Source organism: Callospermophilus lateralis, chromosome 3, assembly GCF_048772815.1.
Source record: "Callospermophilus lateralis isolate mCalLat2 chromosome 3, mCalLat2.hap1, whole genome shotgun sequence".
NCBI classification, from domain to species: domain Eukaryota; kingdom Metazoa; phylum Chordata; class Mammalia; order Rodentia; family Sciuridae; genus Callospermophilus; species Callospermophilus lateralis.
The window spans coordinates 142,383,851-142,396,802 of record NC_135307.1 but is presented as its reverse complement, the minus strand read 5'-3'; the positions used below and the strand labels follow the sequence as shown (position 1 = coordinate 142,396,802).

General features: G+C 37.5%; 1 long non-coding RNA gene across 1 annotated transcript in view; it reads left to right on the top strand.

Annotated features, from left to right (window-relative positions):
* LOC143395647 (uncharacterized) overlaps positions 1-12,952 on the top strand; it is a 64,519-nt gene that overhangs the window by 12,502 nt on the left and 39,065 nt on the right. Inside the window, exon 2 of the long non-coding RNA XR_013090791.2 lies at positions 9,579-9,730. This is a non-coding gene — a long non-coding RNA (uncharacterized LOC143395647). The remainder of the gene's footprint in view (positions 1-9,578; positions 9,731-12,952) is intronic.

Below are 12,952 nucleotides of genomic sequence, written 5' to 3'. Positions count from 1 at the left end.
TAAATGATAATGGAGGACAAACACTTTTAAAAAAAATGATATAAGGGTGTTTCATGTAATTTAGTTCAGGGAGTATTGGGGATTGAGTACAGCACCTCCAGAATAGTAGGCATGTAGTCTATGACAGAACTGGTCCCCAACCTTCTTCATACCTCATTTTTAAGTTGGTTTATTTGAGAAGCAAAACACAGTCATTTCTTTTTATTTTCTGCTAAACAACTCTAAGCATCCAGAAGTTTTCCAACTCAGGGATAATCATATTTTGATAAAACTCTTGCATTTTTACAGGGCTCTTCCTATTTAAAAAGTGTCTGATGCCTGACTCATTTGATTTTTTTGGTTCTGGGATTGAATGCAGGGCCTTGTGCATGTGAGGCAAGCACTCTACCAACTGAGCTACATCCCCAGCCCCTGACTCATTTGATTTCTATTGAAATCCTGTTCAGGTAGGTATTCTAAATTCCTATTTTACACCTGAGTAAACTGAGGCTCAGAGTTTTTCAAACTCTATTGACGTTAGAAAACTAACAAAAGCACCATTTGAAACTATGTTTTCTGCGTTCCTTTTAGTATTTTTTTTTCACTCCAAGTCATTATGTATATAAAATTATGTAAATGAAGAATAAAACTATGATGATGATGCTTGCTGCAGTTAACACTATCTGCCAAAACTATGGTCAGCATTTACATGTTGTTTTATTTCATCTCTATACAGTTATTTTTGATAGATACTGCTATTATTTCTATTATCAAAAAAATGAAAACAAAACAAAATGATGCTTACAGAGATTGAGGACTTGCCTAAAATTCTTATTGCTAGGAAGTTGGAATGTGTTACTTAAATCCAGGAAGTCTGAATGCAAAACCACTGCTCTATCCTATGTTCCTGTTTTCAATTTTAAGGAACATTGAATTATTCTGAATGATCACGGAAGTCTCACTTATTTTCCAGAATGTAAAAATTTCTCAGATTCTGAGACAGTGTTATGATGAACAGGCCCTGGTTTGGAAATAAAGAGAGCTGGGTGTATTCCTTTTAAATTTATTTAGCTTATTTATTTATTGTTGTTGCAGTCCTGGGGGTGAAACCCAAGTCCTTGGGCATGCTAGTCAATGAGTTATACCCCAGTTATACCCCACTGAGTTATACCCCAGTCCTGTGACTTGGCTTAATTATTTACTAAGTAGGTGACCTCAACCTCATTGGTCTTTTTTTTTTTCATCATCTCTAAATTGGGGTGACTAGATCTAGTGAGCCTTTGTATATTGCTTTTGGGTGCTTCTCTCATTCATGATTTCTATGAGGAAAGAAAAGGGGAACAGAAAAGAAATAACTATCTCTAAGGGTGTTTGGAGACAGTAACATTCAGAGGTTGGAGAAAACATGGCTCCCATTTCTAGGAGATGGGTATTGAGTACATTCAGCATTAGTTGAGGTCTCTATTTTCTTTTTCTTGCCTCCAGAGAGCACTAAACACAATCACCCCTTTCTATCAGATGGGGATCAGTTCCAGGACTCCCATCAAATATCTATCAGAGGATGCTCAAGTCCGTTATATACAATACTATAATATTTATGTGTAACCTATGAATATTCTCCTGTTTAAGTACTCTCTAGACTTCTCATTATTTAATGCAATGTAAATAGTACTTACACTTTCTTGTTTAGAGAATAATTACAAGGAAAAAAGTTGGTGTGTGTTCAGTATGAGCACAATTTTGTTTTGTTTTGTTTTTTGGCCCTCATTGATGTAGAGAGCTGACTCTACCTGAAACAATGGAGTTCTCTAGAAAACCATATAGTTTAAATTTGATTTTCCAAATAAAAGCAAGAAGATAAACTGGAGGTCTGTAGAAGTTAGGGGACTTACTCAGGGTCATCCAACTAATTGGTGACACAGTTGAAACTGAATCCTGTTCCTCAAACCAGGAATTGCCACCACCTCCACCTCACCCTTCCAAAAGCCCAAAAAACCAAAAAACCTCTCCTCTACATTATGCTCCTTATTCAACAAATACATTCTTTCCATCAGCTGGTCATGTTCCTGTTATAACTATTTCTCTATTTTATGATGTGATTCTTTGTATGGGTTATTATTAGTTGTAATATGAAATTTTCCTAAGTCTCTCTCACAATCATTTTTCCTAAAACCTATTAAGCTAACCAGCCAAACAGTGGAAGCTGCAAAGAAGAATCACAATATAATAAGAATATTCTGTAATCTCCATTAGGTCACAATAATACTTGAATCTGTATTTATTACAATCTTCCTCTGATAACTTCCAAACCAAAATTGCTAGATTTATATTCTCTAATGGTTCCCAATGGGAAAAACCTGTGTTTTTTATCTTCCTTTTCCTGTCCCAAATCATCCTTCCAGATACATTGCTTGCTGTGGGAACCCCCGTCTGGGTTTAATCAGAAGTTGCAAGACAAAATGTGCATTATTAAGAAATATAAATATTTTCAGAAGCAATCAAAGGGATGAAAGATTGATTCAGCATGTAGATTGGACCTAATTTGAAGCAGCTTTGTTCTAATGAGAGCTACTGGGACAGAAAGTTAGGAGCTGTCATGGCCACCAGTTGGAATTTCCAATGCTTTGGAATAACCTGTCAAGATTCCTCTTACTAGATATGCTGAAACTTTTTGCAAGGTACAGTTTCCAGTCTGTGTCCTAAACCACCCTCCTTTCCATGCTTAGGAACTTGTGATAGTCAGCTTTGAGAAATTATGACTAATTCCTTCTCCTTGGAGTTTACATCAGCAAGTACCTCCCTTTTCAAAACTCGGAAGTTGGCTTAGTGTTAACTTTCATAAGAACATTTTGGCCTGAAGGCATCTGTATTACAATTTCTTTCTTGGCTTAATAAAAGGTATCACATTATCTACCTGGTCAATCTCTATTGGCTTTCAAAATAGAGACATGGAAAAACCTAATAAGCCTCATTAGTATATCTGCTTTAAAAACAACAGGCTGCCTCATTTAGCATGTTGCTTTGAAATGTCCCAGCAGAGCTGGGTGGTCACTGCTTGAATACAGGTATTGCTAATTTGAGATCTTTGTTAGTCTGGTAGCTCTGGGAAAAAAAAAAAAGCCTAATGTATAGGTGGAATTTTAATACACAAAGGATTAAACCCTGATTATTGTATTTTGTTTTTGTTTTCTTTCTTTCTTTCCTTTAATCCCACTTTTTGTCCGAATGGCCATGTGTGAGAGATGGCTTGATTTTCTTGATATGGTTCACCCATCCACAGCTGGAATTCCAAAGAGGACTGAAAATGTCTTTAAAATCAACACAACTCAGGGAGCCTGAGAGAACAAGTTTTCCTTTGTTGTAGGGTATAGTATTATTTGCTGTAGGTTTTTTGATATACATTCTAAATTAGGCCTGCAAAGGCATGCTTCATCTTTAATTCATCACTCTCAGCTGAAAGAGATTAGCAATGTCTAGCACGCACCCCTCGTATGGTGCTGACCTCATCAAGTATGGCCTGAAATTAATTAGCCTCATTCATTCCAAATGGAAAAGGATAATGGAGCAGCATTTTAGAGATGACCATCACAAATTGTATGCAGCATATTTAAAAGGCCCCTATTTTCAAACCATGTAGATTAAAATTCTTTCCAGGGTTTACAATATGCCTGAGTTATCAAGGACCCAAAGCAGAGCCCAGTCAGGCTTCATGCATGTGTGTATGTACGCATTCGTATGTGTGCAGAGTTGTATGTTGCATGAGTACCAGTGACCATGTATAGATATGTCCATTATTTAGCTGGCTGGTTCTCTAGGATGACACCTGGAATATTTGATCAACAAATATCTGTTGTTTAATATTGTTTAAAATGATTCAGTAGTGGAAAATATTAAGTGGACTTTTTTGGTTTTTGCTGTTAAGTTGAACATGCCAGGACAAACTGCTGTTTTTCAGTAAGATGCGATTCGTTCTCTAATTTAGAAACAGAAAAGCTTCTTAAAGAAATGCTCAACTTTCTATTTTGAGTTATTTTTGAAACTTTTTATGTCTTTTCCCATTCCCTACTGTTTGATCATAAGTTAGATTACAGAATCCCTTAAATTTATCATCTTGCTAAGATTAGCTGGTTTTTCTCTTTTGGGGATTGAGTAAGGGAGGTCAAAATTTTGAATATCAAAACTGCTTTCTTTTCAAGCCAACAAAATCTTGACCAGGGTTCTTTGGGATTCTCAAAGATGTTGTAAAGTTTATTTTTATGAGCAGAGTTTGGGGACTACAAATGGAAGAAGAAAAAAAGAAAAAGCATGACTTTTTTTCTGTGTGTTTTCAGCTTCTAATTTTTTTCATTAGTATGAAAAGTAGCCAATGAATGAAAAGGTATTATTCATATTTGGGGGGAATTTTATGTAGCGTACATTTCTTTGTTTTCTATTTTTTTTCCAGTACTGGGATTGAACTCAGAAGCACTCTACCTCTGGTTTCTAAAAAGGGCTTAGGATCCCTTTTTGTTTATGCAATTTTATTTGAAAGAGGATCTCACCAATTTTGCACAGGCTGGCCTTGAACTTGCAATTCTCTTAGTCTCTTAAGTAGCCGGGATGATAGGAGTGGGCCACCACACCTGGCTTATGGTTACTTTTCTTAAGAAAAAAAAATTATCTCAGAATAATTTTGTTTCATTAAATTAAAAGTGGTTGTTCTGAGTAATGTTACTGAAAAGCTTTCATTTAATTCTTGAAGGGAAAAATGCATTTTAGGCAAATAATCTTTTCAGAGTTCATTGACAGGAGTTTCATATATGTTATTTAAGATTATTTGGTCTTATAATAACATAGAAACTGACAAGTATGTTTCTCATATATCTGCAAAAATTAAGATTCTGAAATTTATCCAAGCTTACTTTTGCCCAATCTTCTCATCCCAGAAGGCCCTTTTATCTAATGGGCAGTTATCATTTATATGTACAAGATCATCAATCACTAACTGTGAACCTATCATTTTGATATAAAAGATCTATCCTTAAGTCTCCCCAAACCTCTAGTATATAATTTGAGGAAATTGACTTGCTTAAAGTCTGGGCTTCTGACTTCTGGGGGATAAAATGAAAAATTGGGGAAAGCTTACATTATACACATTTGAATTTAAAGTCACAGTTTAACTGAGCCAGCAATAAGAGGATGATGTGATACAGATCTTTACATATTGACAGAAATAGATCATTTTGCTAATCATCATCTAAATAATTTGGAATTTTGTGGCAAATAAACACAATAGTAAATAAAGAGGAATATTCTGTAAAAATTGCTTTCTCATTAAAGCATGTGTTACCAAAATATGATATTCTTCTAATAATAAATGTGAAATTTTATTTATTATTGAGACAAAGGAATACATGCAATCTATAATATTGCAATTTGTTCAGAGACTGAACAGCCTGTCTCAATTTTTACTTACTATGTCTTGTCAATTGAGGTAAAAATGGTAGAAAAACTGTAAATATAAGGATTAGGTTGTATGAAATTTGAGTTCATTCAAATAAAAAACTTAAAGTAAAACTCAGATGAACTTACTCAATTTCATTTGGTATCCACCTGAAGCTATAAATCTTTTGTTGGCATTTGAAGGTAGAAAGGAGGTTCACTAAAATTTAAACCAGGTTTTCCTAAACCCTAAACTAGACTCGATAACTTTGGGGTTAACTATGGTTCCATTTTAGGTTCATAACAAAACATTCATCCTATTTTAGCTAATGATGAATGAATGATGGGTTAGAGGAGAGGGAACTAGAATATATTTTTGGAATTGTTGTTTTATTTTATTTCATATTTCCTGTCACATTCTGTATTAAGGAAGAGCAGTATAATGAGACGAATTTTTTAGTGATGTTTGGAAAGATGACAACAAACAGGAGATCAGAGCAGGGAAACTGGCAGTCTTTGAATTGCCAAATATGCATAATTTCTTTTTAAAGGAGAACATGGATGAAGAACTGACATTTGTAAGGTGCTTAGTATTCTTGAGCACTGTTCTAAGTGTTTCACGTATATTAATTTAGTTTTCTATCTCAGTCCCTGGCAAACACTATTATTTCTATTCTCCAGATGAAAAACACCAGGCAGAGGAAAGTCACATAACTTGTCCCAAAGTCACACTGATTGTCAAAGTGATCTGACTCTCACAACTACTTGTTTTGGAGTCTCTACCCTTAGGTCTGGTCCTATATTGCTTCTCAAGGGAACATACAGTTATAGTGTTCTATGGAAAATGAACTGCAGCAGACTATGAATGGAAGGGAAGTCTTTCCTTCTTTTTGACTTTTGAGGGCAGTAGGAAATTTATGGGGAAAAGCCAATTTTCTTATCCCAGAAGTAGGTGGGGAATTGGTTTCCCAAACCTCCACTTAGAAAACTACATTATATGTAGGATGCCTCAGTGTACAAGGTAGAGGGGAACAAAGTGAAATTTGAAGAAAGTATGGAATGACAGGGTGAGAGATTGCCTTAGAAGGAAAGATGGAAAGAACTAAGTAAGTAGAATTGGCTAAGCAGTAGTTATTAGAGAACTAGACTGTGTTCTAGAAATATTTAGAAGAAAAATGAGGGCCTACAAATGTCAGTAGGGAGGTTGGAAAGAAGCAAAAAAGGAAAGGTATAAGAGCAAATCAAATTAAAGTAAACTCTAAGAGTCTGTCATTGTCTTGAGAGACCCACAAAGAAAGCCATATTTTCTTAGAATCGTGAAGCCATAGCCAGATATTTCATAGGAAAAGAAAATTTCATTCCCTGTGTTGTACTTTGAAGCAGAGAAATAGGCTAAAAACGATAGTTTAAGGCTATGGGTGTAGCTCAGAGGTAGAGCACTCAACTAGAGTGCATAGGCTCTGGGTTCCATTCCCAGTACCATTAAAAAAAAAAAAAAAGAAAGGTTGAAAAATGCTTTGCATAAATTTTCATGGTTTTTGTGCACCTGTAATTCCAGTAACACAAGAGGCTAAGATAGGAAAACAGCAAGTTTATGGCCAGCCTCAGCAACTTAGCAAGGCCCTAAGCAACTTGGTGAGACCCTGTCTCAAAATAAAAAAGAAAAAAAGAAAAAAAAAAAAGAAAAAATCTGGGAATATTGCTCAGTGGTGAGTCCCTCTGGGTTCAATCCCCAGTCCATAAAATATAAAAAGCTTTGCTGGGGCTGGGATTGTGGCTCAGCATTAGAACGCTCGCCTAGCACAGGCGGGACCCGGGTTCAATTCTCAGTACCACATAAAAATAAAGGCATTGTGTTGTGTCCGTCTAAAAAAAAAAAAAAAAAAAAAGATTCTCTCTCTCTCCCCTCTTAAAAAAAAAGCTTTGCATAATAATAAAATGGAATGCCCCCATATCCTTTATGTTTACTATCTCATTTAATCTGCATTATATATTTGTAAGGCATATGTACTATTATTTCTACCTTACAGATATGGAAACAAGAATCAGAGATTATGTTACCTGCCCAGGATCAGAAAGCCAAAATCCCTCTAAGTCCTCCCCAAACCTGGTCTCCTCCCAGAAGCATACTCTGTATACTCCCACACAACACCCCCACAATTGTGCTCAGAAGGTGATATTGTAAAACATCGTCTGGTTTTATTCCAAATTCATTATGCTGCATTACCTGGAAGGATTGTACTGATAAGAACACATTATGCTGGAAGGAGACATAGCCCTGCTTCTGAAATCTGGCTGACATGCTCTAGGAGGTGGCCCAGTCTGCTCAGTTTGTTCAGAAACTGTGTATGTTGATTAAACACACAGCAGTGGGTTTGGATGTGGGACCAAATGAGAGCTGGATACACATAAGAAAATGAAGAGGAACTCTCAAAGGAGGCCTTGAGCATCCTGTGTCTACAGGCCCCCAAATGAAATCACCTGGCTGTTTATAGGAATCTTAGTGCTGATGAAAAGACGGAATTAACACTGCAAACTGTTCCCTGCCAATAAAGAAAAGTTCCAGATTCTTTAAAAAGTATGTAAAGCATCGATCTGTAAAGTGGCAACAGCATTTGGGACCAATTACCCAGATTAGGCGGCAACAATGGTCTGTTTACACTTTGTAGCCCAGAGCCCTTTGGCTCTGGTCCACGAGCAGGGGATTGTAAATTACAGGAATTTCAGCCCAACATTGACTTCTCTTTTGACCTATGTGTCTGAGTACAGAGAAAAGCAGCTGAAAAAGTCCTGTTGTGACTTGCCTGAAAAATGTCAATGAATAGGGAACTGAACATTGTCTTCCAGGTAAAACACTTAACACATAGACCCTCTGTAAAGGAGGCCTGGGTTTTATCACGCAGAGAGGAGTCTGGCTGACTACAAAATGTGTCAGGATATAGTTTTTCAGTTTGCAAAGTTTCTCAAAAATGATTTTTGCAAAAGAAGTTAGGAAATAAAGGCTGCCTGTCATCTTTTGCTTACTTACCATGCCCCTTCAATTTAACTCCCTTTTCCAACACATTGTGTATTAGTAACAAATGGTAGATAGTGACATTACTACCATGAGAACTGTATTGGTGGCAATGATTAGCCTAGGTGGCAGCAAATACAGATGTTGAGGGAAAAAAAGATTGGATAAAACTCACAAATTTGAATTGTTTGAAACTGAGGTGTAGATTTCTCCCTCTTCTTAGGAGGAACAATCTTCATTTTTCATAACTCTGGTAATTCTAGAACTTTTTGAAAGTACTCTCTTTCCTTTAACATAATCCTGATGTTAAGGCTTTGACCGTGTGGGTGGGGGGAAGGGGTGAATATCCACAGAGATCAGGAAACAAGAAGAAATGGGAAAAATAGTCATTCCTGAAGAGTAAACTGCCAAATGTAGCAGTGTGGAAAAGACAGATTATCATTTTACCTGTGCTCATAATGGCATGTGTTCAGAGTCTAAAAATTCAGCCACACCAAATACAACTGTTAGACCATCAAATTGGAAATAATAACAGTCAACAGTCAAGGACTGAATTCTTGTTTTTCAAGTTCTGTCACTTGGACAGTCATTTAGACGAAAACAGAATCGAGGCTGTGATAGTGTAGTGCTACGGGAATCTCAGAGCAGGAAAGCATTTCAGTTTTGAGCAAATCATCCTGTATGTACTTAGTCTTATAAGGCAACTCCTAGACGATGCCATTCCAGATCCTTTATAGGTCAACATATTTTACTGATTTAAAAAAAAAAAACTGGTTGGAAAGCCAACTGTATTCAACTTTGGATTTTTCTGACTCTGGTTCATCTAAAAATTTTTTACCATTTTCTGCAATGTCAGAGCTTCCTGACATTTACAATTAACTCACAAATTAACTTAGAAATGATAGTAAGCTCTCAGCTAAATGATATAGTGGCCACTGGGGACCAGACCAATTTTCTAGAATAAGGTTAGGACTGAGTTGCTCTGTAACAATGCTAAGGTTGGCTGTATAGAAGCAGTCGTTCAAATGTGAGCAGGAATCTAGGTGTGAGAGGACAGACATTGTCCGTCTCTGAAGTTGGCTGGGTACTTGGCACTCTGACATTTCTTAACCTAATAAAACAGAGGTAATCTGTTTACTTTTTTTTTTTTTTTTTTTAATTCAAGACTCCATTACAAAATCAAGAAGACATGGACTTCTACTACTGGAAGGAAAATTGAGCATTGGTCCAAATTCCTGCTGAACCCAGGGTTTTGGAGATGGATAGATGAAAGCAGATGAAGACTGAGAAATTTCAAGAGTTGCAGATTTAAGGCAGGTAACGTGTGGGAAGTTCTGGGCAAAAGCCTCCAGTTGGCCCAGGGCCCATCGAAAGAAATGGAGGGGAAGGTCTCAGTCTCCCCAGGTTGCTTGTGTAGGAGAAAGCTTTGTTTATGGAAAGCTTTGTTCCTCAAATGGAAGCCAAAATCCACATCTCTGGAACATCAATCCATCAGATCAAATTCTATCCTTAGAGGACATACAATTGAATCTTGTCCTTTTACCCTGTGACAGACCTCCTGATACTTGAAGATAATGGTCCCACTCCCCAGTCCACTGCTGGTGTTTAACTGGAGAGATTCTCCAGTTTCCCATCACTCAGGAACTCTTGCTTTCCTGATTTAGCCTTGGCTTTCCAGAATCTTTTAAGAAGTCTCTGTCTTTATTTATTTTATTTTTTTTGTGGTGCTGGGGGTTGAACACAGGACCTTGTGCATGTGAGGCAACCACTCTACCAACTGAGCTATATCCCCAGCCCTTAAGAAGTCTCTTGAGGGCTGGGTTGTGGCTCAGCCGTAGAGCGTGCACCTAGCACATATGAAGCGCTGGGTTCAATCCTCAGCACCACATAAAAATAAATAACAATAATTTTTTTTTAAAAAAAGTCTCTTGAAATAAATAAAATACCCAGAAGTTCTGTGACCAGCATAGACAGTGTCTGTCCACTGTATCTTGTTACTGGTCTTAAAGAGAACCCTCCACCAGGGAAGAGCCCTGCACCCCTGAGTCAGACTTCAATCATCTGGGGCTTATACAGTGGATTTAATGCATTTAAGAATGTCTCATGTTTATCCCCATTAAATTTCATTTTGCTTTGGCTTTTTGTTAGCTTTTAGAATCTCTGTCTCTCTCTCATCTTTTGTTGTTTTACAAATTGCCCAGCCTTTTTAGAAGTAGTTTTTCCCAATCATTGAACTAAATTTTACAGATGTTGGGTTTCTAGGGTTTCTGGGGTCTTCCATGTCACTAGTGTTATGTTGAAAATAGTTGCATATTTACTTCTTCAATCAGCTCATAAGTAATGGTTAGAAGAGGGGTCTCTGGAATGAAATTTGCTTGGGTTTAAATGCTGCATTTGACAATAGACAAGTTAGATGGCCTAAGGCTTGTTTAATTTATCTGTGACTCAGTTTCTGCATCTGTAAAATGGAGATAATAATGTAATTACTATATGTAATTGTTTTAATGGCTAGATGATTTGGTATTTTTGGAGGGCATGGGTATGAGGGATTGAACCCAGAGGCACTTAACCATTAGAGCCACACTCCTAGCCCCTTTTATTTTTTATTTTTATTTTGAGACAGGGTTTCAGTACGTTGCTGAGGTTGATTTTGAACTTGCGCTCCTCCTGCCTCAGCCTCCTGAGTCCCTGGGATTACAGGCATGTACCACTGTGCCCTGATGATTTAATATTTTTAAAGCACTTAAACTAGTGTCTAGCAGATGGCATGCATTATTTATTATAGAGATAAAATAAATTGAGACAAGATACTTAAAAAAGGGAACAACGTTGTTCATATCTATTTCTCTAAAGAGATATAGGGGCTGGGCACAGTGGTGCACGCCTGTAATCCCACTGGCTCCAGTGGCTGACACAGGAGGATCTGGAGTTCAAAGCCAGCCTCAGCAAAAGTGAGGTGCTAAGCAACTCAGTGAGACTCTGTCTGTAAGTAAAATACAAAATCGGGATGGGGAAGAGGCTCAGTGGGCAAGTGCCCCTGAGTTCAATATCCACTATCCCCCAAAATAGAAAAATAAAGAGTTACAGGGGCATTTGGTGCTAAGATGTTGAGAATACAGGTGAATGAGTTTCCATACTGTTGTAAACACTGGATGTAAGCAGACAATATAATCAATACTCTAGTTTCTAATGCTCACAGATTTTCAATATTATTATAACAAAGAAATCTTGAATCCAGGCTCATGCCTATAATCTCAGCTTCTCAGGAGGCTGAGGCAGGAGGATCACAAGTAGAGGCCAGCCTAGGCAACTTAGTGAGACCCTGTTTAAAAAAAAATTAAAAAGGGGCTGGGGACATAGCTCAGTGATAGAGTACCCCTTGGTTCAATCCCCTGTAGTAAAAGTACTAAAGAGAGAGAAATTGACCCTGAAAAGAGAAGTTGTGTGGATTCAACATCTCTCTGGTGGTTATTTTCCTGCTAACCTTTCTACGAAGAATAACATCAATAGTATCTTTATTGAGGCAAATCTATCATGCCTTCATTTAGCATAGAAGACCAGAAAAATCACACACTCAGGTCCAATCTAAACTCAGAAGGGGAGAATCACACTGCTTAGTTTGTATTTATTCCAGGCTGAGAGGAGATGACATGTATTTTTATCATGAAAAAGAGCTGAACAGGAATGCTAGTGCTTCTTAGATATTTATTTCATTTAAAACTTTTGTAGATCCCCAGGCCAGAGGCAGACTCATTGAATAACTCATGCTAAGAAATAAATGTTTTAAAACTTCCCCCACTATATGGAAGTCTCTGCATGGTCCTACCTTTTCATTAACACCAAAAGCTATGAAGCTACTGATGTCAGAGTGGCTCTTGATTTATGTGCATAGCAACCCAAGGCTCCCCTAGGTTCCACTTCAGTGTGTCATATCCAGTTCTCATCAGGTTGAAAATTTAAATCTTTCAGAGATACCTTTTAACAGGCAAATCTCTTTGAACCTCAGTCCATGCTAATTTAAACACATTGGGTATTTTCTTCCTTCTGAATTAGTACAGTTGAGCTCAAAGAATAAAATTCACCGCTGTTTTCTCCTTTGTGTGTGTTCAATAGGTACCCCCAAGCAATTACCTACTGTGAGATGTGGGAGGAGCCATTCTGTAGAAGCAGGGGCCACTGGTAACATGATATGTGGTTGTTGTGTGTGTAATGTGCTAATACTTTTGACAGCAACCATCCCAAAGGGGTGTAGCAAGTCATTGGAAATTTGTACACAGACTGCCCTATCCATTACACATCGCCCATATCATACCAATAATCTCCCAGGGCAGAGATGCTGTTACACTCGTCGGGCCACGGGCTGCCGTGCGGGTATGCACACAACTCCCACTGACTGTGCCATCGTGACACTTCAATGGGAGTTGTCAGCAGCATAAATTTAGCCCTGTACAGTTGCAACCACAGCGGGCGCAGCTAAACAGAGACCTGGCTGTGTGTTAAAAAGGCTGAGTAAGAACAAAAAAGCTGCCAGTTTTCATA